The 27,695-nt window shown below is 41.3% G+C and overlaps 1 long non-coding RNA gene across 1 annotated transcript; it reads right to left on the bottom strand.

The window, feature by feature from the left end:
- Positions 1–589: 589 nt before the first annotated feature.
- Positions 590–4,466, bottom strand: LOC123138241 (uncharacterized). The gene is made up of 5 exons (XR_006468913.1): positions 4,005–4,466; positions 3,761–3,816; positions 2,700–2,761; positions 1,479–1,572; positions 590–933 (listed from the first exon to the last, which is right to left on the bottom strand). It is a non-coding gene; the product is annotated as an uncharacterized lncRNA (long non-coding RNA).
- Positions 4,467–27,695: the final 23,229 nt, after the last annotated feature.

Raw genomic sequence — 27,695 nt, 5'->3', positions numbered from 1 at the left:
ACTTCCTATGATAGTTTTTATTATACCCAACTTGGATGCACATCATTCTAGGACCAACTTTATGGTAATAGCAAATACCATGCTGTTCTAAACACTACACCATAGCACTACATCCCCAAAAGACAGGTTGGTCGGGAATCCAAGTTTCACCAACAGACAGTCGGACGGAAAAGACTAGTGCTGACCGACAACGTCTGTTGGGGAAAGTCCAGACGGGAAAAGCTTTTCCCGACCTACATAGCTTTCCCGACCGACTGCTTGATAGCTATGGAGTATCTTTCCCGACCGACAGTCTGTTGGGTCTGCCATGGGCCTTTCCCGACCGACAGCCTGTTGGGGAAACCATGGGCGTTTCCCGACCGACTATTGGACGGGGTATTCTTTCCCGACCAACATTCTGTTGGGCCTGGCATTAGCCTTTCCCAACCGACTGTCAGACGAGGTTTGTTTTGCCGACCAACAATCAGCCAGGATTTTTCTTTGCCAACCAATAGTTCTTCTACATTTAATTCACCCAGCCATAGCTTTAATTAACATATCGTACTGATTGTCAAGTATAGTCACCAAGACACCATACATCAGGCTCACATCAGGTGCCCCAAACATTTTTTTATTCGATTAACTATTTGTCACATACATACACTACAGTCTGCTCTAAACATTACCACCAAGACACCATACATCAAGTTCACAAAAGGACATGTAAAAGATGCAAGTATGAGACATCAGTTGTACAAAATTTAGAACAGTAAAACTGAGCCTAAAGGGAGCTGTCTCTCGCTCCCAGTCATTTCGGCCGTCAAAATACACATTTAGACCGTTTCTGACCATTTGATCATGTTTCAGCGCCAAAAAAAAGAAATCTAAAACATCTAGTTGATGTAGATCATTGGCTTCATGGTTCTGTGTGAGTGCTCTCTTTTGGTTTGTTTCCTACAAAAGTTAAACAATTCTCAATTATAATACACTAATAGAAGCTAGACTACAGTAGCAAAATTCCAACAAAGAGATCATCACATTCTCAAAAATATAAATAGTAATAAATACAGAGAATTCAATAGTCATGTGTTAACACTAACATTGATCCTCGGCTGAGATCACCCCAGCCGGCCCACCATCTCCATAAGGAGTTGATAGGTCAACAAAGGAGTTTGTTTCTTCTCATTAAAAATAACATGCTTATCTAGCTATTTAATTTGATTTCATGGACTACACATGTGCAGACTTATTATACAAAATTGTAGATCTTACTAGGACAACTTAAGTAACTAGGCTTAACTATGATGTACTTTCCATAGCAGATGTGTGCTAAGCATAGAGTTTTTTATACTATTCTTCCTGAAAGGAGATTGACTAGCTGGTGAATACATCCCTTATTTTGACTTTAAATTTCAAAAAATAAACAAGATTGGTCAAGTTGCCTTCACATGCCAGCTCGGGAAAGATGTTTTTCCGTCTAGCTATGCTCAAGAACGCACCTGGTCCACTGTGGTAGCTACATACTATAGTGATGAGATTCCTTGTCCCAACATTGATGGATGCCCTCACCCAGATATAAGAAATCTTGCGCCACTACCAGCAACAGAAAAAAGGGTTTCTTCAGATCCTCACAACCGAGGTATACATTCATCAAGATCTGGAATTCTTTCAGTTTCTCCTCAAGATAAATTATTTTAATATTCACTTCACTAATAGAACAATACTATATGAAAAGTTTTTATTTTGTACAAATCCAATATGAATCCCACCATCTGCTAATAGTATATGTTGTTGGAAATAAAGATGGTTAGACTACATTAATAACACAAGTCCATGAAATGTTCCAGATTCAGGCAGCAACTACTTTGTTTCTCAAGGAAATCGACAACATAACAAAATATCATTTTTATCTGTCATAATCATAAATAAGCATCCAGTCAGGTCAAATAATAGATATAGTATCCAAGACAGAAGATGTGAACACGAGCGATTAAAGGCTCACAAAATAGTGAAAGCGACACAAACAAGTTTGAATATTGATATACTCAGCCAAATATAGTTTAGTGCTGAAATATTAACAAGTAATTGCTGAAGGGAAACTCAAAATAAAATGTGAATGTTACGTGCATAGCTTTGCACTGTTAAGGTCATGAAACCAACCCACTTACAAGCATGGCATCAACTATTACATCACAAGGCAATTGAATTGCTGCACATACATGAACCATTATTCTACAGGAAACTATCTCCTAATTTCTTACATCACAGGCCAAGTTTACATGCATATATCTGAATATTAATGACCTTATTTCTGATAGCATAGAATTCTGAATGAGTGCTTTGTTTCACGCTTCTCTTGAATAAGAGAAATGGAGACATGATAATGTTAGGATCGAGGAGGTATGCACATGAATTAATTTTCAAATAGATATCAGGGCTTTAAATGGAACATCTTGAAGCTTTCCTTCCGCACTAGAAAAACTGAGCGAGATTTATCTCAATAATGTTTCAGTTATAATAACCAAGAGAAACTATATGTGCATACAAGTGTTTTAGAAGCTACAATATAGTAGTGGCAAGTCAGGATATAGGTTCCATTCGTTTCATCCATCATTATACAGTGTAATTTCTATGGATTGATAGTAGACCACAATGCACATGCAATACAATGGAAAACACTAATACAAGTATTGTTCACTCTATTCGATTGGTAAGTTTACCTTCTATTATAATACAAGCAGTCTCTAGTATATGATTTTGTTCAAATGTCCAGCGTCGAAACCTAAACAGTAAGAAACCAGCATGTAAGAAACCAGCATGTAACCTGTTAGTCATAAATTCTGCAAGGTGTAAAATTGATAATATAGGTTCCAATAGAAACAACAAAATTCTAGAATGACATATCAACAAGTCAATTAGAGTTAAAAAATAGCACAAACTGGAGTGAAATGTCCATATCGTGTAGTTCACGACAGAAAACAACAAAACAAGTTATTTATCAACTTATCTTAGCAAAGAAATAAGTAATGACTAATGACATGTATATTGTTTAGGGGCAGTGCTGATATGCTCCACTGTACCCATAGTAGCCGGGAACGTGGGTCGACGCCGCGTCCCGTGTACCGGGTTCATCGACCCCAATCGAGGGTCGGGATCGAGTGCGGGTCGATAGGATTCGACGGCCGGTACGCGTTCCCATGATGACCGGACATTGCAGGTATACAAGGAATGGAAAAACACGGCGTGGCCGTAACTGTAGGGGAGATAATTTAGGAACAGAAGGCCAGAAATGACGTAAAATAACAGCGGTCCTCTAATACAAGATGGACTTCCTTAATTTGCTCTTGCCCTTGAACGATATTGCACTCTTTCCTTAATATATTTTTGTTTCCATGTACAATACTTGGAAGGATCAAACTGATCGACCCGGGCTCATCGTCCCTGATTTAACAGGATCGCGTTCCCACTGTCGAACGGCTGTTCCAGAGATGTATACCTCAATCGATCCCTAGTTTTGGCAACCAGCGATCCTCGACCCTCGTTCCCGTACCTCGAGCCTCTCGAACCGGAAACTTGGCAACTATGACTGTACCCATATGACTTTTGACCAACTGTTATTTACAACATTCAGACAAAATTCTTTTGCAGAAACAATGCAAACCAACTACAAACTGAAAGAAAAAGAGTGTCATCCACATCCAGGTCGAGGACAGCAAACATATATGTTGGCAATATTAGTTTAGTCATCCTCTCTTATATACTACAAAGATTAGAGGTGTACCCGCTTTTTCCTTATCATGCTTCTTTGCAGTTTCATCTCTCTATTGCCGGATCGATCTGCGGATGTGAAAAGGAAAGGTAAAGAATCATTGTTTGCTAATAATCAAACAACTATGATCTAGGAAAGATGTGAAGTTCTATTGCAAACTGAGTAACTGACGGACATGGATATGAGAGAATTCAAGATAAACAAAGACATGCATACCGTTGCACATCAAATTCAAGATAACGGGAAGGGGACTCACTGATTCGAGGTAGGGGTCGAAGGGCGCAGCCACTGGGAGAAACGCAAGACAGCGGCAGAGTGCCACCACCAGGGAGGAACGTGTAGTCACCACCAAGAAGAACGAGCCTCTGCCCGGAGCGCGAGGGTAGGGGCGGCGGTCTGGCTGCACCCAAACGGCATGGCAGCGTGCGCCGCCCCGTGTGGCAGGTGGGGGAGGAACGGATCTATGCGGCAGCCACCGGCGGCCGGTGTGGGGAGGACACAGGGGTAGTGGATCTACGACGTGTGGGCTGCTAACGCTCCATGCGGAGAAGGAGTGCGAGAGGGGGGAGCCCTCCATGGCTAGACGTGCACAGATCGACGGCCGCGTACCTTTCCTCCACTTTGGGGCGGAGCTCAATCTGAGGGAGAGGAGTGGGGGAAGAGGATGGGAGCTGCCGCCACCTCCGCTCAGATCGGGAGAGAAAGAGATAAGGGAGAGAGGGCGGAGAGATAGGGTGGGCTGTGGGGATGAGGGGCCGAAAATTTTAGATGGGCTTCACGCGCTAAGTTTCCCACGCACGCGCGCGCAGATATTTTGAGCGGCCCAATTGGCGACCCATGGTCGGTCGGCATTATTTGCCGACCAACAGTTTGATAGTAGTTCCCTCAAAAAAAAAACAGTTTGATAGTAGTGCACTTTTTACCGTCCAACGGTTTGATGCTATATGCTTCAGCATTCCCGACCGACAGTTGGGTGGTACACGTGAGTATTACCGACCGACAGTTTGATAGAAGTTTTTCCGACCTGCAATCGGACGGCGAAAGTGACTTTTGCCAACACACATCGGTAGGGAATGCAGTGTCGTGGTGTAGTGAAAATACTCTCAAAATAATATAAGTGAAGCATGAGAGACTAGCAATTTCTTCAAAATTAAGACACCACCGTGCTCTAAAAGATATAAGTGAAGCACTAGAGCAAAAACTATCAAGCTCAAAAGATATAAGTGAAGCACATAGAGTATTCTAGCAAATTCTAAACAAATAGGCTTCTCCCAAAAGGTGTGTACAGCAAGGATGATTGTGTTAAACTAACAATCAGAGACTAATATAATACACGACGCTCCAAGCAAAACACATATCATGTGGCGAATAAAAATATAGCTCCAAGTAAAGTTACCAATGAACGAAGACGAAAGAGGGGATGCCTCCTCGGGGCATCCCCAAGCTTAGGCTTTTGGCTATCCTTGAATATCTTGGGGTGCCATGGGCATCCCCAAGTTTAGGGTCTTGACATCCTTTATTCCATAGTCCATAAAAGCTTTACCCAAAACTTGAAAACTTCACAACACAAAACTCAACACGAAATCTTATAAGCTCCGTTAGTGAAAGAAAACAAAACCACCACATAAGGTACTGCAATGAACTCATTCTTTATTTATTTTGGTGTTAAACCTACTGTATTCCAACTTATTTATGGTTTATAAACTAATTTACTAGCCATAGATGCATTGAAATAAGAAAACAACACAAGAAAAACAGAATCTGTCAAAAATAGAACAGTCTGTAGCAATCTGTAACTAACGCAAACTTAGGGAACTCTAAACATCCTACCAAAATAGGAAGTCCTGGACAATTTGTCTATAGAACAGCAGCAAAAAGAATCAACGCAAAAGCACGTTGTGATTTAACAAAATTATATCGTGCGCACAAAGTTTCTGTTTTTTTTCAGCAGAATCAAATCAACTATCATCATAGGTTATCCTATAGGTTCTACTTGGCACAAACACTAATTAAAAGATAAAAACACATCTAAACAGAGAGTAGATGCAAGATTTATTCCTAAATAGGAGCAAAAACAAAAAGCATAAAGAAAAATTGGGTTGCCTCCCAACTAGCGCTATCGTTTAACGCCCCTAGCTAGGCATAAAAGCAAAGATAGATCTAACTAGTGCCATCTTTGGGACTAGATTCATAAGTAGCACGCATGATAGATTCAAAAGGTAATTTTACTTTCTTTCTTGGAAAGTGTTTCATGCCTTTCTTTAAAGGAAATTGGAATCTAATGTTCCCTTCCTTCATATCAATAATCACACCAATCGTTTTAAGGAAAGGTCTACCAAGAATAATAGGGCAAGAAAGATTGCAATCTATATCAAGAAAGATAAAATCTACGGGCACCAAATTTCTATTTGCAACAATAAGAACATAATTGATCCTTCCTGTAGGCTTTTTAATGGTGGAATCCGCAAGGTGCAAATTTAAAGAGCAATCGTCAAGATCATGCAAACCTAGACTATCACATAAAGTTTTCGGAATCGTGGAAACACTAGCACCCAAATCACACAAAGCAAAACACTCATAATCTTTAATTCTAATCTTTATAGTAGGTTCCCACTCATCATTAAGTTTTCTAGGTATAGAAACTTCCAAATTAAGTTTTTCATCATAAGATTGCAACAAGGCATCAACAATATGTTTGGTAAAAGCTTTATTTTGACTATAAGCATGAGGAGAATTAACAACGGATTGCAACAAGGAAATGCAACATTTTAAAGAGCAATTATCATAATCAAATTCCTTGAAATCCGAGATAGTGGGTTCAACATTATTAGAAGTTGAGGATTCTCCAATCTCTCTTTTACCAAATTTAACATCAAGATCTAAAGATTCTGAATTCTTGGGACGCTTTCTAGGCAAAGTTGATTCATTATCACTCCCATAATCATCAAAATTCATATTGCAAAACATAGATCTAATCGGAGACGCATCAATAACTTTGAGATCCTCACCATTATTTTCATGTAGACTAGAAGAACACGCTTTTATAAAGCTTTCTTTTTTAGCACGCAATCTAGCGGTTCTTTTCTTGCACTCATCAACGGAGATTCTCATTACTTTAAGAGACTCATTGATATCATGCTTAGGAGAAGAAGATCCATGTTTAAGAGAATTAACATCAAGTGAAAGTCTATCAACGTTCCTAGCCAAATCATCAACTTTGAGCAATTTTTCTTCAAGCAAAGCATTAAAATTCATTTGAGAAATCATAAATTCTTTAACACTATTCTCAAAATCAGAGGGAATCTTATTAAAATTACCATAAGAATTATTGTAGGAATTTCCATAATTATTAGAGGGATTACTAGGGAACGGTATAGTATTATAATTTCCTTTAGAAGCATTGTTTCCAAAACTATTCCTACCAACAAAATTCACATCCATAGATAAATTATTGTCCTCAATCAAGGAAGACAAAGGCATATCATTGGGATCAAGAGGAGTATTTTTAGTAGCAAACATCTTCATAAGTTCATCCATCTTTCCACTCAAAACATTGATTTCTTCTATAGCATGCACTTTTTTACTAGAAGATCTTTTGGTGTGCCATTAAGAATAATTAGCAATAATATTATCAAGCAATTTTGTAGCATCTCCTAACGTAATTTCCATAAACGTGCCTCCCGCGGCCGAATCTAAGAGATTTCTAGAAGCAAAGTTCAAACCGGCATAAATTTTTTGTATGATCATCCATAAATTCAAACCATGAGTAGGGCAATTGCGAAGCATCAATTTCATTCTTTCCCAAGATTGGGCAACATTCTCATGATCAAGTTGTTTAAAATTCATAATATCGTTCCTAAGAGTGATGATCTTAGCGGGAGGAAAATACTTAGAGATAAAAGCATCTTTGCACTTGTTCCAAGAATCAATACTATTTTTGGGCAAAGACGAAAACCAAATTTTAGCACGATCTCTAAGTGAAAACGGAAATACCTTCAATTTGACAATGTTGTTATCCATATCTTTCTTCTTTTGCATATCACACAAATCAACAAAATTGTTTAGATGAGTAGCGGCATCTTCACTAGAAGGGCCGGCGAATTGATCTTTCATAACAAGATTCAGCAAAGCAGCATTGATTTCACAAGACTCAACATCATTAAGAGGAGCAATCGGAGTACTATGAAATCATTATTATTGGTATTCGAGAAGTCACACAACTTGGTATTATCTTGTGCCATGGAAACAAGTAATCCAACACACAAGCAAACATAAAAACGGCAAGCGAAAAAGACAGGAGGAGATTGGGAAAGAGAGGGCGAATAAAACAGCAAGGGTGAAGTGGGGGAGAGGAAAATGAGAGGCAAATAATGTAAATGCGAGGGATATGGGTTTGTGATGGGTACTTGGTATGTCTTGACTTGAGCGAAGACCTCCCCGGCAACGACGCCAGAAATCCTTCTTGCTACGTCTTGAGCTTGCATTGGTTTTCCTCGAAGAGGAGAGGGTGATGCAGCAAAGTGTAGCGTAAGTATTTCCCTCAGTTTTGAGAACCAATGTATCAATCCAGTAGGAGGCTCCTCAAAAGTCCCATGCACCTACACAAACAAAACGAGAACTCGCAACCAACGCAATAAAGGGGTTGTCAATCCCTTCACGGCCTCTTGCGAAAGTGAGATCTAATAGAGATAGTAATATATTTTTGGTATTTTGTAATATAGATGCAAAAAGTAAAGATGCAAATAAAGATAGATTGAAAGTAAATATGATAAGAGATAGACCCGGGGCCATAGGTTTCACTAGAGGCTTCTCTCGAGATAGCATAAGTATTACGGTGGGTGAATAAATTACTGTCGAGCAATTGATAGAAAAGCGCATAGTTATGAGATTATCTAGGCATGATCATGTATATAGGCAACATGTCCCTAACAAGTAGACTGACTCCTGCCTGCATCTACTACTATCACTCCACACATCGACCGCTATCCAGCATGCATCTAGAGTATTAAGTTGATAAGAACAGAGTAACGCATTAAGCAAGATGACATGATGTAGAGGGATAAACTCATGCAATATGATATAAACCCCATCTTGTTATCCTCGATGGCACCAATACAATACATGTCTTGCAACCCTTTCTGTCACTGGGTAAGAACACCGCAAGATTGAACCCAAAGCTAAACAAATCTCCCATGGCAAGAAAGATCAATCTAGTAGGCCAAACCAAACTGATAATTCGAAGAGACTTGCAAAGATAACTCAATCATACATAAAAGAATTCAGAGAAGATTCGAATATCATTCATAGATAAACTTGATCATAAACCCACAATCCATTGGATCTCGACAAACACACCGCAAAAAGAGATTACATCGAATAGATCTCCACAAGAGAGGGGGAGAACATTGTATTGAGATCCAAAAAGAGAGAATAAGCCATCTAGCTAATAACTATGGACCCGTAGGTCTGTGGTAAACTACTCACAACTCATCGGAGGGGCTATGGTGTTGATGTGGAAGCCCTCCGTGGTCGATTCCCCCTCCGGCAGAGTGCCGACGAAGGCTCCAAGATAGGATCTCGCAGATACAGAAGGTTACGGTGGTGGAAATTGTGTCTCGTGGTGCTCCTGGATGTTTTCGGGGTCCATAGGTATATATAGGAGGAAGAAGTACGTCGGTGGATGCCTGAGGGGCCCATGAGACAGGAGGGCGCGCCCTACAAGGGGGGCCTCCTATCTCGTGGGAGCCTCGAGAGCTTCTTGACTTGCACTCCAAGCTGTCCGTATCAGATTTGTTCCAAAAATAATGCTCCCGAAGGTTTCATTCAGTTTGGACTCCGTTTGATATTCCCTTTTCTTCGAAATACTGAAATAGGCAAAAAAACAGCAATATGGGCTGGGCCTCCGGTTAGTAGGTTAGTCCAAAAAATGATATAAATATGTAAAATAAAGCCCATAAACATCCAAAAGGGGTAATATTATAGCATGGAACAATCAAAAATTATAGATACGTTGGAGACGTATCAACTATCTATGCTTTTCTCGTCTCAAACTCTATTCATGCTACATCACAAAGTTCAATCAAGTCAGATTCGAACCACTCTGTGTGAGGAGCACTCGGAGTCCCCGATTCGTCATAGAATTAAACTTCCAAACCTCTTTGTGCATTTCGGTCTGACCAATTCATCCTTTTCGGTCATACCGAGATCGCTAAGTTGATCTAGGTTTTCAATCTTGGTGCAAACGATTAGAACCTTTTGGTCACACCGAGTTGCAGTAACTACTCGCAGTTTTCATCTAGGTGCCACTGAGTTGTTGCACTCGGTCACACCGAAAGGGTCAGGTTATATATACTGATGGGTCAAATTTTGGAATTTTTTTCGAAACTCTTCACCCGCGCGTAACCTGCTCTGCCTCTTCGGGTCTCCGGATCGTCTTCTCGCCGCCAGCGACCTCCCGCCACTAGTCTCCTCCGCCGTCAATGGCAATCTACCCTGTCGTTGCCGCCGTAGCAAGTTCACCGCCGCGTTAGGGTATGAACTTGATACTTTGTGCTATTCATTAACTCCGATTCGTAGCACATTGCTTTGCCATGATTCTTGCCACATATGAAATTATCCTGTCCAGCGAAAACATCCTATAGATTAGATTTGATTTGAAAATTTAGGGTTAGGTCTTCGCCGAACTCATCTCAGACCGACCGAATTGTTGAAATCGGTCTCACCGATTTGGCTTAGGCCATTGCACCTGCGATTTTCGGTCTGACCGAGAATTGCAAATTGGTGTGACCAAGTTCGATTCTCTATGAAACCCTAGCAGTCTCGGTGCCACCAAACTGTGACTCGGTTTGACCGAGTTCACTAGTTTAGGTTCCAAAAGTTGCTTTGGTATCACCGAGTTTACAAATCGGTAGCTCCGAAATGCTTTCTGTGGAGAACTAAAACTAAGTTTTGAGTCATCTGTTTTGCAAAACTCTGCACTTTGTGATGCTCATCCACTCTACCTCATCTATATCTATTCACAGGGTCTGCTGTCAGTGAGTTTGCAGAGATGTCTGATCAAAGTGATAGCCAGAACAAGTCTAAAGAGCAAGCTCAATTGAGTGAGGGCACTAGTCCCTCAAGCAGCTATGATGAGGGCAGCAGGAGCACACCCAGTAACTTGCCAAAGGCAGCCACCAGGACAAGGAAGAAGAAAATGTCTGATTCAGAGGATGAAGATTATATTGCTGTTGAGGATGAGTCCACTTCAAGGAAAAAGGTGTTGAAAAAGCAGTATGTTCAGCTGCTGCAACTAAACTAGGCATGAACAAGAAGGCACCTGCCAGGATAGTGCCTACATCCAAACCCAGGAAGGTTGCCACAGGTGAAACTATGAAGTTCACCATTGAATCCGAAGAAGAAGAAGCTGGTGAAGACAAGAAAAAGAAGAGGGCAAGAACAACTACAACCAAAGTTCTTGGAAAGTCCACAATGGTGAGATCAGAAGATGAAGAGGAAGATGATGCTGCACCAGCACCCAAAGCTCAGAAGCTCATGGGAAATGCAATTAAGTCAGGGGCTGCTTCTAGGCCCAAAGCTGCTCCCAAGGCTGTTGCTCCAGCTCAAAAGCCTAAACCCAAGAGGAACACCAGAAGTATTCCAGCTGAGGAGAAGAACAAGGCCCTAGTGCCTGAAGCTGCAGAAGAAGATGATTCACTTGTTTTGAGAAAACTAAAGCCCAATATCCCTGACCACAATGATGCACATCCTGTTGCAGAGAACATGAAAATCAGGAAGGATTCAAGACTGAGATTATGGAGACAGTCTGATCCATATGCTGTCAGGAGTAGAACTGCTATTGACTACATGTTTCACACTAAGGAACATCAAGACTTTTATGAGACAATCTTGCTTGACAAGAAGCCTATTGTCTGTGACATGAGATGGGTTAACTGGGAGTACATCAAGGAGAATGAAGATCACTATCCAGGTGTATATGACAGCTTCAAAGCATGTGGAGTTGATACATTTGTTACCTAGAAGCTCACCAAGTGGAATGATGAGCTGATCACGCAGTTTTACTCCACTGCCCACTTCTACCCAGATGGGAAGATCATCTGGATGTTAGAAGGTACTAGGTACCAATCCTCTGTGGAAGAATGGGCTCAGTTGATCAATGCCCCAGAAGAAAGTGAAGATGATTTAGATGTTTATGCTGAGAAGAAGAAAGACCATAACACTATGGCACACATGTACAAAGAGATCCCAGATGATGCTTTGGAGACTTATAAGTTTGGATCTGTCCATTTCTTGTTGTCTGGTTTGCCTACCATTAACTGGATCCTAAGGCACACATTGCTACCCAAGTCAGGTGATCACAAGATGATCAGAGGACATGCTATCAATTTGCTACATTTGTTTGATGTGCCTCAAAAGTTTAAAGTCATGAGTCTAATTGTGGAGACAATCAAAATGATAGCAGCTGATCAGAAGAGATGTTGTGGGTATTCCCCACCAATTCTTGAGCTCATCAACTCCAAGATGGGCACAGGCAAATATCTATTGGATAAGGAGCACCTGCCCATCTACCCTGACTTTGAGGACAACACTATTGTTATGAATGAGAATGAACCATCATCAGCTCAAGCACATGAGAAGAGAGAGAGAAGGCAAGGGCAGAGAAAGCTGCAAAGATGCCAACTATTGAAGAGGCATCTCAAGTGTTTCTGAAGAGAAAGCAAGATCAGCTTGGATATCTGATTGCCTCCTCCTTGAGCATTGAGAAGGGCTTGGTCACCCTGACTCAAAACCAGGAGAGCTTGGAGAGGATCATTGAGCAGAAATTCTATGCTCTTGATGTCAAGGTAACTGAGATCCAAACTACAGTTGAGCAACTTCAGGAGGAAGTGGAGGAGAAGAAGGGCAAGTCTACTACAGATGCTTTTCCTAGAGTGCCCAGAGGAGAGAGATCTACTCAAGTGCTTGTTCCAGATACTAGAGCTACTACATCTACACCAGCAGCCACAACTTCTGTACCACCAGCTCCAATAGACACTCCACCAGCTCCAGCTACATCTACAGACGCTTTCGTCCTTGGATTCATCTCTACGCTAGCTCATGAAGACCAAGCCTGAGAGTCGTTTAGCACTATGCATTCTTTGAACTTTTTGGTAACTTGTTGCCAAAGGGGGAGAAAATGTATAGATCATAAGCTTTGAGGGAGAGTGTTCCTTTGTATCTCTCTTATTTTTGGTTGAACTTCTTGGTTGTGTGCTTGTGAGCTACTTGTTTACTTGTTTGATCATGTGTTTGATCATATGCTACCCTTAATGCTTGTTGGATGATATTATCTCTTATATCCTTATATGATCATTCACTTTGCTTGGTGATGAGTGCATGTGTTCAATTATTATCATTTTAAGCGCTCCACCAAGATGTATGTGACATGAAAGAGTAACCCATGATCCTAACACATTGTGCATTTGGAGTCCAAAGCAAATTTTAAATAATGCGCAAATTTAGGGGGAGCTCTTGCTTATCACATACTTCTCAAAGCGACGATGTTTTTCAATCTTATTATCATTTGTCGAAGCTTTGATCTATATGTTGTCATCAATTACCAAAAAGGGGGAGATTGAAAGTGCAACTATCCCTGGGTGGTTTTGGTAATTCCTAACAATATATAGCTCATTGAGCTAACGCTATTTCAAGATAAATATTTCAGGAAAGCTCAATGTTTGGCATGGCATGGATGAGAAACATGGACCCCTCAAAATGCTAAGGACAAAAGGATTGGCTCAAGCTCAAAGCACAAGACTCTACACATTTCATTTTAGTGATCCAAGATCACATTGAGTCCATAGGAAAAGCCAATACTATCAAGAGGGGGTGAGGTGTTGCTTACTGAGTTTCTTGCTCAAAGTGCTTAGTGATATGCTCCAAAAACCCTCAACTACTTTCTCACATCCACATATGTCCCAAACCAAAAGTCAAACTCGGCCCCACCAAAACTTTCTATCCGGCGCCACCGAGTTCAGTTGACATAGCCATTGCCAAAAACCCTAGTCTTTTCGGTCTCACCAATAGGGATCTCGGTCTCACCGAGATGGGATTGTAATCTCTCTATTTCCCTTTGTAACATTTCGGTCAAACCGAGATGAGCGATCGGTCCTATCGAGATTGCAATGCAAACTCTCTGTTTCCCTTACGTAACATTTCGGTCCAATCGAGATGAGCGAATCGGTCCCACCAAGTTTGCGTGACCAACTCTCTGTTTGTCTATTACCAAAATCGGTCTCACCGAGTTTGTTTAATTTGGTCTCACCAAGATTACGTTATGCCCTAACCCTAACGATATCGGTCCCACCGAGTTGACATGTCAGTCCCACCGAAGTTCCTAATGGTCACATTATGAACTAAATCGGTCTGACTGAGTTTCACGATTCGGTCCCACTGAGTTTGGTAAGTTGTGTGTAATGGTTAGATTTTGTGTGGAGGCTATTTATACCCCTCCACCCACTCTTTATTCATGGAGAGAGCCATCAGAACATGCCTACACTTCCAACATATATTTTCTGAGATAGAACCACCTACACTTGTGTTGAGGTCAAGCTATTCCATTCCTACCACATAAATCTTGATCTCTAGCCTTCCCCAAGTCGCTTTCCACTCAAATCTTCTTTCCACCAAAACCAAATCCTATGAGAGAGAGTTGAGTGTTGGGGAGACTATCATTTGAAGCAAAAACAAGCAAGGAGTTCATCATCAACACACCATCTATTACCTCTTGGAGAATGGTGTCTCCTAGATTGGTTAGGTGTCACTTGGGAGCCTCCGTCAAAATTGTGGAGTTTAACCAAGGAGTTTGTAAGGGCAAGGAGATCGCCTACTTCGTGAAGATCTACCTGAGTGAGGCAAGTCCTTCATGGGCGACAACCATGGTGGGATAGACAAGGTTGCTTCTTCGTGGACCCTTCGTGGGTGGAGCCCTCCGTGGACTCGTGCAACGGTTACCCTTCGTGTGTTGAAGTCTCCATCAACATGGATGTATGATAGCACCACCTATCGGAACCACGGATAAAAAATCTCCGTGTCAATGCTGAGTTTTCCTCCTCAAACTCCTCCCTTTACCTTCATATGCAATTGTTTTACATTCTACTCCTATACTCTTAGAATTGCATGTGTAGGTTGATTGCTTTACTTGTGCTAAGTGGCTAAAATCTGCCAAGAACTAAAATCGGGAAAAGGCTAGATTTTTATTTGGTCAAGTAGTCTAATCACCCCCCTCTAGACATAGTTTCAATCCTACAATTTCGTTAAAAATTAAAGCACCACCGTGCTAAAAAGATATAAGTGAAGCACTAGAGCAATTCCATAACTCAAAAAAATTCAGTGAAGCACATAGAGCAATTCTAATAAATCATAGAAACATTATGGCTTTCTCAAATAGGTGTGTCCAGCCAGGATGATTGTGAAAAACTAAAAAGAAAAACAAGAAAATACTCATATAATACAAGACGCTCCAAGCAAAACTCATGATATGTGACGAATAAAAATATAACTCCAAGTAAAAATACCGATGGTTGTTAGAAGAAAGAGGGGATGCCTTCTGGGGCATCCCCAAGCTTAGTTTCTTGGTTCTCCTTGAATATTACCTTGGGGTGCCATGGGCATCCTCAAGCTTAGGCTTTTTTCACTCCTCATTCCTTCATCCATTGTGATCTCACCCAAAACTTGAAAACTTCAATCACACAAAACTCAACAAAACCTTCGTGAATCCATTAGTATAATAAAGCAAATCACCACTTTAAGTACTAGTACTGTTAGGACTGAGAGTATATCGACCAGAGGGGGGGGGAGGGTGAATGGGAGATTAAAAAATTCTTGCGAATGTTTTGAACTTATCCCAAACACAGCAGCAGAAATAAGGTTCGGTAGACAAGAACTCAATCAAGCATGCTACCGAGGAACAAAAGTATCAAGGTAGGAAGCAATAATAGAGCAAGCAAAGGATATAACATGTTTGATAATAACGATGGTAATGTAGCATGTGAACAGATACAAAAGCATGAGAGAAAAACAAGGTGTGTACTGTGAGGGATAAACACAACAGTCTAAATAGTATAAGTGCGAGGACAAATTCACATGACTGGGATGGCTATAATGAATGATGAGAATGCAACATGATGAGCAACTAATAACAGATGGGAATGACAGAAATGATAGCAATGAATGATATGCAACAGTCAAAGAATGATCAGAGAAACTATCATCACAGAGCAGGAAAGTAAACTGCTGAATGTAATGCAGTAAAATAGATTGAACTAGTGGTGCTCAATGGAGACAGAGAGATTTGGTAGAGCAGTTCGCCCTTCTGCCAAAGGGCTATGTCTGGTTGGAGGGGTTGTGATTTAACACAGAAGATAGACTCTCCTCAACCTATTCTCCTTCAACTCAGAGCTAATCAGACTCTAGTTGATTTCACTCTTGGTAGATACTTGTTGGCGATCTCCAAACCTTCGACTGACCTTCGCGGACCACAATGACTCTTGGTTGCTGAAGATCTTGCTCGGTGAAGACAACAACTCTTCAACACTCGTGCTGACACCTATCCGTCTAGAGAGTGCACGACTCTCAAGAGTAATAGGTACAAGAACTCTAACTCAGAACAACTATGATGTTCAACCACTGTCTAAGTTTTGGGCTCTTGATTTTTCTCTCGGTGGATCTTAAACTCAAATCACTCGGAGAGGGGATGCTCAATCAATCTTCTCAGAAATCTTAAGCGGAGCATCCAACATGCAATGTTGGAGCGGGGTAGCTATTTATAGCCGCAACCTTTCCTTAAGAGAAATGACCAAATTGGACATGTGCAGCAGCCAATGGCCAAACGACACAAGTCCAACGGTCCGAAATTGAGCACAATGGTAACATTCCTTGTGGAGCAAGTAATGCTAACTCCTGAGTTTGAAAGATATCTCCTGCAACACGAAGAACAACGTCTACTGCTGCCAGGTAATCATTCAAAGCATAAAGAGATTTCTCCTAGTCTCGCATAGGTTTTGGGCTAAGCATCACAACAGATCTAAGCTTCGATAACCTATACCCCTCTTAATAGTACAGAGGTCATATGACTCAATGAACGAAAGAAGAACAATGAAATGAATACTACGTCTTCACTTTGTCTTTGACTTCCATTCACAACATTCAATTTTCTTTGGACAAAATCTCTGAACCAATTGCTTCACTTCAGCAATAATTTTTTGAGGTATTAACTCCTTCACACCAAACTTCTCGTCTACATGTTCTCAATAGATGTAGCTCATTCTTCTCTACAACATAGATATTCTTTGGTGAAGTTCCTCGAACTTTACATCAGAGACAACATTCTCTTCGGTTCTACATGGACTATTCCTATCTGTATGCACTAGCAAATAAATTAGTCCATGCCTGGTTCTGTCAACAATCTCCCCCTTTTTGGACAATTGTTGACAAAATGGAACACATTGGAAGATAGATAATGGAGTGCAAAGGATAGCGAAAGATGAGAGATAATTACGAAGATAAAACACGCTCCCCCTGAAGGTATGCTTTGGAGATAAACCGGATGGTAGTGAGATAAATCTTCGTATGAGTGACATTGACAAGAAATCTCTTTGTAGTCTCTTACAATGCACTCAATTGTGTCTAAGGTATTTCCTGTCACACACAGTGTTGAAAAAGATTTGTTAGATAGAGTGAGTACTTTGAAATATTTTGTGACAAAGAATAAGCCATGAAGGTTTTCTCAGAACACGGTTTGAATCCACACAAGATATAAGTTCCCTAGAAGTTAGATACTCGAGGATAATGAGAGCAAGGGAAATATTGGGATATTGCTTGGAGTAGATATGCTTCAGACGATGTTTTCCTGCAACTAGGATGAAACAAAGGATATATGCGAGAAAAAATATCTCAATAGATAAAAGGAATTTTCTCTTGAATCATAAGAGGATTAATCTAAAGCTAACTTTCTTCTCCTACAAGGTTAGATCGCGAAGGATAATCATTGTAGAATATCTAACCAAAGAACACATAATTTCAAGGAGTAAAATATCTCTTCCAGAGAAGCAAGATTTCCACTTCTCCTTGAATGCTTTTACTTTCCCTACACTATAAATAAGTATCGAGGATAATTATTGCAAGGAAGTAAGCTTTCGATAGCACCTGCAAATAGATAATTGGAAGCAAATGGCATTGCAAGGGGATTTATTAACTGTACATGATGACCAAGTGTTCCAACACCACAGGCGGTGCTTTAAGTTCCAAAAGCAAATTGTTTGACGAAAACCAAATAGTTCAACAGGAAAGCAAATGCCGAATGGAAACACCCTGCAAATAACCCACTTATCTATCACTCGATGTTCTTCTCCCCCTTTTTGTCAACAAGTGTCAAAAAGGAAAGAGAATGCATACGAGGAACTACTCGTTCGAAGAATCCTTGGAATCAGAACTCAAACTGTTCGAAGAAGGAGAGCGAGCGATGGTTGAGGCCAAATCAGGAGTTGGAGACACAACATGGGCTTCGGGATCTGCTTCGGGAGTAGCAGCGCGAGGTGCATCTGGCTTGTAGATAAAGGTGTTAGAATATTGTCGTATTGAGATAGGACTAGTGTTTAACTTATAATCCTCTCATATCTCTACTTGCGCTTATCTCCTCCTGTACCGACCTTCTCCTGTAACTTCACGATCAATCTCTCGATCGTCAGACTTGTAAGACATGACATCCCTAATATAAATACAATCGCAGCCCGAGAAAAGGGTTCAATGCTTCCCACAATATTTACATGGTAATCAGAGCATCTTCTTCCTAGATCGAGAAGAGATCGCATCTAGCCTTCCCCAAAACCTCGCCATGACTTCGCCTCTACCCAACCCAGCACCATGAGTGTGCTCACCACCTCCCTCGCATCCACATCCACCTTCGCCCCTTCATCCAGTAGTTCTCAAGCCATGTCCCTTGGATCACCACAGCAGGAGAAGCTCACGAGGAACAATTTTCTCATGTGGAAAGCCATCGTACTGCCAAAAATCAAGGGTGCCCAGATGGTGCACGACCTCGATCCGACGAGCTAGGCACCATCAGAAACTCTCACCATCACCAAGGATGGGATGGAGGAACAGATTACAAACTTCACAAGCTATCTCTGGTACGCTCAACAATAGCAGGTTCAAGGTTTCTTGATGGGCTCCTTGTCTCGCGAGATTCTTGGACATGTCGTCACTTTGGAGACTCCGGTGAAGGTGTGGGAAGCGATCCACACCACATTTGCCGCCCAAACCCAAGCCCAAGCCATCAACACTCGAATAGAGCTCACAAATCTGAAAAAGGTAACCTAACCATGACTGAGTACCTTGCCAAGATTAATATGTTGTCTAATGAGATTGCATGCACGGGAGCAGCACTAGGCAGTGTTGAGATCGTCTCCCATGTCCTGGCCAGCCTCAACCTCGACTAGAGCCCGGTCGTGTAGGCTCTTGCAGCACAGGTCGAGCCTGTGACTGTACAGGAACTCTTCACCCAGCTGCTGAGCTTCGATGCCCGCGTCAATCTTCTTCATGGGACGAACATCCACCAATCCTCTGCCAACAACACTTCACGTGGTCGTGGAGCAGGCCATGGGCGCGATAAGCAAGGGCGGGGCTGCAGTAGCAATGGCGACAAACGCGGGTGCGACAACAGCCAGAACATGTGCTCTTGTGGGGGCGGCTTCATCAGCAACAACGCTCCCACGCGCTCTGGAGGAGGTGGCTACACCAACAAAACCACCTCCTCTAGATCTTCCTTCTCCAACTGCATTCAATGTCAGCTATACAAGAAGGCAGGCCATGAAGTCATGGATTGCTGGCATCATTATGACGAGGACTATGTCCCTAATTCATGTCTCGTTGCGGCTACAATGAGGGAGCAAGGTGGTGGAGATGGCACTATCTGGTACGCAGACTCGGGTTCTACTGATCATGACACCAACAAGCTAGAGAAGCTGGCCATGAGGGAGAAATACTTCGGCAATGACCAGATTCACACTGCTAGTGGTGGAGGTATGGACATACATCATATTGGTCAAGCATCGATTAATTCCCCTACTCCTGAATGTGATCTACTTCTTAAAGATGTCCTTCATGTTACACAAGCCGATAAAAATCTTGCATCTATGTCTCGTTTGACCGCTGATAACAATGTCTTCTTTGAAACTCATCCTATGTATTTTTTATTAAGGACCGAGCAACGAGGGAGCTCCTTCATCATAGTAGATGCATTGGAGGCATGTATCCCATCACATCCAGAGCATTTAGTCGAAAGCGTCATATAACATTTACTCTGTCGTCAAGCCCTCCTTGGCAAGATGGCAAAGATTAGGACATCCTTCTTCAGTCATAGTCAAGCATGTAGTGAATAAAGACAATCTTCCATTGTCATCTAGTCAAAATATTGAGTTTGTTTGTGATGCTTGTCAATGTGGAAAAAGTTGCCAACTTCCTTATCCTAGGTAAATAGTGTGTCTCATGCTCCTTTGGAACTTATTTTTAGTGATGTATGGGGTCATGCAAGATATTCTGTTGGAAGAAAAAAAATATTATGTTGGTTTGATTGATGATTTTATCAAATTTACTTGGATATATTTGCTTAAGTTCAAATTTTAAGTTCTCTCCGTATTCCAAGAATCTCATAAACTTGTTGAGCGTCAGTTTGATAGAAAAATCATTACAATCCAAAGTGATTGGGGAGGGGAGTATGAAAAACTCAACTCATTCTTTCACGATATTGGCATTGCTCCTCATGTATCTTGTCATCATGCTCATCAATAGAACGGCTCTACCAAGCGTAAACATCGCCATATTGTCGAAGTAGGTTTATCCCTTCTTGCTCATGCATCAATGCCACTAAAATATTGGGATGAAGCCTTTATTGCAGTCACTTATCTTATCAACCGTCTTCCTAGCAAAGTTATTGCTAACATCACTCCCTTGGAAAAATTGTTCCACCACAAGGCAGACTACAATTCCCTCAAATTTTCTGGATGTGCTTGCTATCCCAATCTTCTTCCATACAATCGCCATAAACTTGAGTTTCGTTCCACATAATGTGTTTTTCTTGGCTATAGTAATCTCCACAAAGGATAGCAGTGCCTTGAAATTGCTACTAGACGAATATATATTTCTCGTGATTTTATATTTGATGAAACATTTTTCCCTTTGCCAAACTTCACCCCAATGTTGGAGCCTTACTTCGTGCAGAAATTGTACTTCTTCCTGATTATATGCCTAGTCCAGATCACATGGGAGAGTTAAATAGTGTTGATCATATGACTAGTTCCGAAGAAAATTTTGATGCTAAGTGTGCAGATTCAGTGTGTCATTTTATGCAAGTAAATGAAGACAAAACTAGCGTTGGATCCCAGGCGGATCCAGATGGCAGCAACGGCGTGCAATCCAAAGGAAATCTGCGTGATAGTGCGGCAGACGCGCGATCCCAGGTGGATCCCGAAATCACTAATTGAGGAGAGCTCCCTGCAACGATTAGTCGGGGAGCGCTCCCCGCGCGCCAAGTGTCACGTGCGGAGTGCTCCTGAGAATTTTCCGATGCGCTCCGCGCATGACACTTGGCACGCGCATGGCTTCTCCCGTGATTTCCGGTTTCTAGTTTCCCTTTCTGGTTTTTCCTTTTTTCACTTTAGTCCTTATACTTTTAATGTTTTGTTTTACATTTTGATCTGCTTTGAGATCTGTTTCTCTCTGGTGTGGGCGAACCCTCGTCACGCACTGTTCTTTCTTTGCTGTCGTCTCCGCCCGTCGCGGCCGCTGCTCTTGTTTCATGGTTATGGCGGCAGTTGTTCCGGCTGTTGTGCTTGTTGCCTGCTCTTACGGCGGTCCTTCTTTAGCGTCGAGCATGCTTCCCCCTTTGCGATATCATCGTTCCCTACTGGTTGCCTTTGTGGGTTCCCTGTTTCCCTTTCTTGTTTCTCTTTTTGTTCCCATTATATTTCCGAGATATGGAGATTTATGGGGTAGTTACGGGTGGGGACTACCAACACTATCAGATGTCAAGTTTCAACTGGATTTTGTGGGATTAGTTCTTGATAACCATTGTGTTCCTTGCAGTTATGGCTTGTCCTTTTTGCCGTATGCCTGGTGGCCCGTGTTCTTCTGTTGATTCTTCTATAGATGGGTTTAGTGTGGTCCTGGATCGGCGTTGTTGGAGGCGTGTTGTAAGAAAATCATTTTATAATTATTCAATGGAACACACGCTTATTTCTTTTGGTGCTGCCCATGCTGTTTAGATTTTGATTATGATCCTTGTTTTGATTTGTTGTGCAATATGTTCCGTGCAGTGTTAGAGCTCATCTTGCTCGTTGCATCGAGGAGTGTAGGGCTTTAGCCATAAGGAGGGGTGACAAAGATACTGATCTTGCTCTTCAGTGCAATGAGGGTTATTTGTATGGTGTTCTGTTTAGTCATGGTCGGGTGAGGAGCAAATTCCATGGTCCTTCCTGGGAATGATTGGTCAGTGGTTATGGTGTTCGTCCTCGTGATATAATGACCATTAGGCTTGAACAATATGGAACTTGGATTGGTATTGATTTTTATCGTGTTGGTCCTGGAGATGCGTTGTCTCCTTTATCGTCTATTGGTAAGGTTTACTTTTAAGGAAATTTTTATATTGTTTTATTGTACATTTTAATTTTTCTACTCCCTTGAGCCTGTGTAATTATATTTTGTAGCTCTACATGGTTTGAGCGACTCTGAGAAGGAACTTGTTGGGAGTTGTTATTACACCCGTGGTGTTTTTCTTAATTATCAGCAGATGTATTTCATGAGGTGTCAACTATTTGATGATGAGTACATACCGTGTTGTCCTTTTGTTCACAGGATTGATTCCATGAATGTTAATGGTCATCATATGGTCAGATTTTTTCCATTATTTTTTCTTTGTTTCTGTTTATTTATTTATTTATTTTTATTACCTCTTCTATTTATAGTTTTGAATTTTTATTCTATTTCTGATAGCTTGATGTTTTTGTCAGGTTATTCCTGGTATTGTTGTGAGGAGTTTGAAGGAGTTTGTGACTTTTCCTAGGACTGGCGTTTTAACAGGAAGGTTTGGGTTATAGAATGGTGTTCAAACAGGAAGGTTTCAGTGATTTTCTCCAGGCATCGTCTATTGAAGTAAACAGCTTGGTGCTGATAACTTTCAAACAGCGTGTTGGGGGGGGGGGGCTTGTTGTTATCTTCAATCTTCTGCTACAGTGATGTTAGTTATAGCCTTTGAACATAATGGATTTCGATTAAAAATCTATGTTGCGGTTTAATGTTATTTAGATATATGAGACGACATGAACCTAACTGTTCATTGCTGTTGTTCGTTTGTAGAAGAGGCATGGCTGTGCATCTCTTTTAAAGATGTTTTTTTGGATGGATGTTATTTAATTGTGGTCATAGTTATAAATACAGTAGAGGCACGTGTGTTGTTTACTCTGAGGCATGGCTGTGCATCTCTTTTATGTGAGAGGCACCTGGATTCAGCAAACGGAGGCACGAAATTGAAGTCAGAACATGCATGGTTGTGTGGAGGCACGTGTATACTGAGAGGAGCGTGTGTGCAGCACCAAAGTTGGACGGGCGATCATGCGTGCGGAGCATGTAGAGTTACTGTGGGTTTCATGTGAGGCACGTGGATTGAGCAAATGGAGGCACGTAATTGAAGTCAGTACAAGCACGGTTGTGCGGAGGCACGGGTACACTGAGAGGAGCGCGTGTGCAGCACCAAAGTTGCACGGGCGATCACGCGCGCGGAGCACATAGAGTTACTGCGGGTTTCATGTGAGGAACGTCGATCGAGCAAACAGAGGCACCGAAGTGCAGTCAGTACAAGCACGATTGTGTGGATGCACGGTTTTGAACCCTCTTGCTGCTGTCAAGTGTCTAGAGGCACGGATGTATGGCAGCAAAGGCATCGGTCCTAATATTTGGTTAGAGAGGCTCGGTTGTGGATGCACAGTTGTGAAGTCTCTAGGGTCACGGGTGCGTGGCACCAGAGGCATCGGTTGAGTTGACACTTAGAGAGCCACGGTTGTACATAGGTCAGTTGGACACGGTAGTGTAGTTTTGTGGCATCGTGGAGAACTGGTGTACGGAGAGGAACTTGTGTGCAATAGCAAGGATGTTGTGAATGGACGGAGTAGTGTTTGATGTGAAATGGTTGTGTTGTGTGATTTTAATTTTTTTTAATGTGGTCAAAGTAACAAAGTTCTTGTCCCTTGCGTCTGTGTACCGAATGTTCTTCTACAATATTTATGAATTGTTCATGCCAATGTTGAATAAGCATTCTACTGAATGTTTACAACGATACCATCACATATTCTTGTAAAATGCATGATGCATCTTGTAAAGGTTGAGTATGAAAATTATAATACAATATCGTGCGACATATCTCTCATTCTGTAGTCATGGATACAATATATGCTTGCTCAATACTGGGACATAGCACTGTGTTCAAAGTTCAGACGTAAAATAGTAATACAATACAGACAACATCTTTGAGCAACAACAAACATATTTACAACATGGGTTCATTCAACCTAAATTATCATAATAGTTGTGCCACGCACCCGATCCCTCGATCACGGCAGATCAATCAATCACGACACGATTCATTTTCTCACAATTTACCAACCAGTGTTTCCCTTCCAGCGCTTCCAGCCACTGGAAGATCCCTCGTCTTTGTTCTTACATGGGCAGAGTCTTTCTTTCACTAGTTGTTATTGGAGGTGACGTAGCCCATTCTTGATGATTAGGATTCTACGGTACAACTCATAGCTAACATACCCGTCCTTTGCCGCGTACTCAAGGTGTATCGGGGAAAGTGGCTTCCACTCCCAGAACTGGTGCTTCTCCTTTGGGAATGATTTCTTCATGTTCTTGTATGAGGGGTCGATGATGGCCGCTGCAAGGTCAGCCATGGCGTCCCTTTCTCCACCACCCTTGATGCAGAATAGCCTCTGGATGTCGACATGGTGCTCGTTTGGAATTTTGATCCATGCACGGGCAAGCATGGTCTTGTCGTTCTTGGTGTCGATGCTGGTGAAAGTTACCGCTTTCCGTTGTAGGAAGTCAACTAACGCCTGGGAGCGCTCAGACCTGCAGTAGTGGTATACAAGGACATGCTCGCACATGGCAAGTTGGACGATGATGATCCCTTGTCATATGTAACTGCTCTTACGTGTGTACTCGAGGTCGAGGCCGACGAACTTGTTCTTCTCCTCCTTTAGCCAGTCCTCGTACTTTTTGATGATCCGCTCCACGGTCCTTGGGTCATTGGTGTACACCACCTCCAGCATGATTGTACCGTGGGTAGTGATCTGCTCGGTGAATGTTGTTAGTTTCCCATCGTCCATGGCTGGTGGTGTGCGGTGGTGAACTATGGTCGGCAAGAAACTTTCGAGGAAGAGGATGCAAATGGAGTCGGAAAAGTGAAAGGGATCCTTTATCGTGCAAAAAAGGAAACCGCCAAAGAGCAGTTTCTAGTCACCCGGTGGTTCCAGGCATAGATTTTCGGAAATAGGCGTTTGTTTTATCTGTTTTTTTAAAGATTTTCACTTACCTTGTTCTTTGAATTTTTTTATTCGTTGCGTGCTACATGCGTGATCCATATGTGTGTATTCCATCTTTGGCTGTGAAAGTAGTCATGTGAAATGTAGAACACTCAGCAGATGCATGGTCGTGCCTTTGTTGTGATAACGTTTTTTTCAATTAACAATTTTCCTTGGTTAGGGAGGCACTGTTGTTACATTATTTGGTGCACAAATGTATGTCCATGAAAAGTTGGTGAAGTAAACATAGTTTGCACTTGAAAATGGAGTCATGTTTAGTTTTAAATTGAGATATGTTTCAGTAGATCGTTTGAATAAGTTTGATAACATGGCATTGCTATAGGTTTTGGATCAAAAACTGATTCGTGTTTCATTTGATTTTTGAAAATGATTCTTTCTGTTTTTTGGTTTTTTTGAATAGTGAACTTTTCAAAGGATCGGAACTACATTTTTGCAATGAATCATTCTGACAGTTCAAACAACATTTGTTGTAAAGGATCATTCCGATGGTTGAAACAGTGAGTAGAGGGTCCATAGGAGCTACATAAGTTCCAAAAGATCATTTGGATAGTTCAAGCAAGCACATGGTCCATAATAGTTACATTACTCTACCATCCTAACTAGCAAACTTATTTTAACCAGTCTTTTGCTCCTGGGAGGCATCATCTTGAAATGAGCGCTGAACATCCTAGGAGATACACTGTTTGCTTCCATTTTAGGTGCCGGTTCCAACGGAATCTACAGAATGCATTGAATGATGATGGACACAGAACGGTCATGGCGCTCTTTGAAAGTGATTAGAACAACGTTCTTTTCAACAAAGGATGTAGCTGATATGAAGTCTTTGAAAGAAGACTTTTCTATTACCATCCTGCTGTCGTTTTTGCAGATGTAGTACGACGAAGGAGTGATGACATGGGTAGGTTCATCAAGAGCTTCAAGGGTCACCGTGCCATTGGTTGGCATGTCCACCCATCTCTTCAGTGTTGAGACAACGCTCATCAGAATTTTCTAGAAGAAATCGAAATTAAATAGAAATTAAAACCGTTGAATTGCCACTTGGACAATAAATAAAAGAATGGCTGAATACGGTGAGTGTGCAAACATTAAGAAATTCCAAATTGAAAGTAATATAATTCCTGGCATGTTCAGGTTTGTGTGTAAACAGATAAAACAACATATTAAGAGAACAACAAAAGTTTTCTTGTTTTAGGTTTGAATAAATAGGTTCTTTATAATTTTACATATAAGCAAGATTTCGTCAATATTGTTTATATTATATATGAGGAAAATACGTTTGGTATTTTAACAAGGACAGATGTAACCAACCACAGCGTAGTCTTTGGTGTTAGTGGGAGTCGAGACGTGTACAAATGGACGACAATGAATGAAAGTATCTCCAAAAAGGCGTTGTAGAAAGAATCGTGTCTAGTTGTAGGTAAGCTCAATATCCTTAGAGTAGACACAACAGTGAACATGGCCGAAATCGTCAGAAGAAAGGTCGTCGAGAGCTAGAAAAAGAACAAGATTTTAAGGTTAGATAAAGTTTTATGTAACACGGGTTAATATTATTCAGTTTGATGCATGCATATCAAAATACAGCGAAAGAAGATAAGTTTATAATATTAAATAGTACCAACATGGGGTAATGGAAGCAGCCTTTTGTCATTGCGATATGTTTGTATTTCGAGATTGAGACCCTCGTGTGGTATTTCAAATTCTATGCGGTCTCCAGCACGAAGTTCATAATCATCGGCAAAGGTGTTCCACTCACCACCGTAGAACTTTGTGTAGTTCGCCCTATGCTTAAATAAAGCATTGTAAGACCTTCCTTCATGTGTAAGAAGGGCTGGGTCTATCTGCGCTTTACGCAATTTTCTTGCTTCTTCCTTCCTCTCGTCAATGTAGTCAACGAGAAAAGCTCTGATATTACAAGGTACATACTGGAAAAATAGTAAAAACAACAACCTGTAAGTATAACTTTGAACTCACGTACTATTAATGTTAAAAGTTTTCTTAAATTGGATATGAATTTTTGATAAGAATTACAGATAACAACATAATGGTATTATGAATTAATGTATACAGATTTTTAGCATATGTTGACTAATTTTAATTAGAACTGAAGATGCACTATAGTAATCAAGACATAGGCAGGCAAAACTAATGGACTATATTAATCAGGGCATAGGCAAGCAAACTAATGGAAAATGAAAACACAAGGCAGGTGCGAAGAAGTGACAGCAGGGGAACCTAGTGTAGGTGCAAGGGGGTATGAGTAACAGTGACGATTTCTACTATGTTGTAAGCAACTAATATGTTAGTGATGCTTACTAACC

The sequence above is a fragment of the Triticum aestivum genome, chromosome 6B (genome assembly GCF_018294505.1).
Source record: "Triticum aestivum cultivar Chinese Spring chromosome 6B, IWGSC CS RefSeq v2.1, whole genome shotgun sequence".
Lineage (NCBI taxonomy): Eukaryota > Viridiplantae > Streptophyta > Magnoliopsida > Poales > Poaceae > Triticum > Triticum aestivum.
Note: the sequence above shows the minus strand (reverse complement) of the source record. Positions and strands in the feature narration are given on the sequence as shown.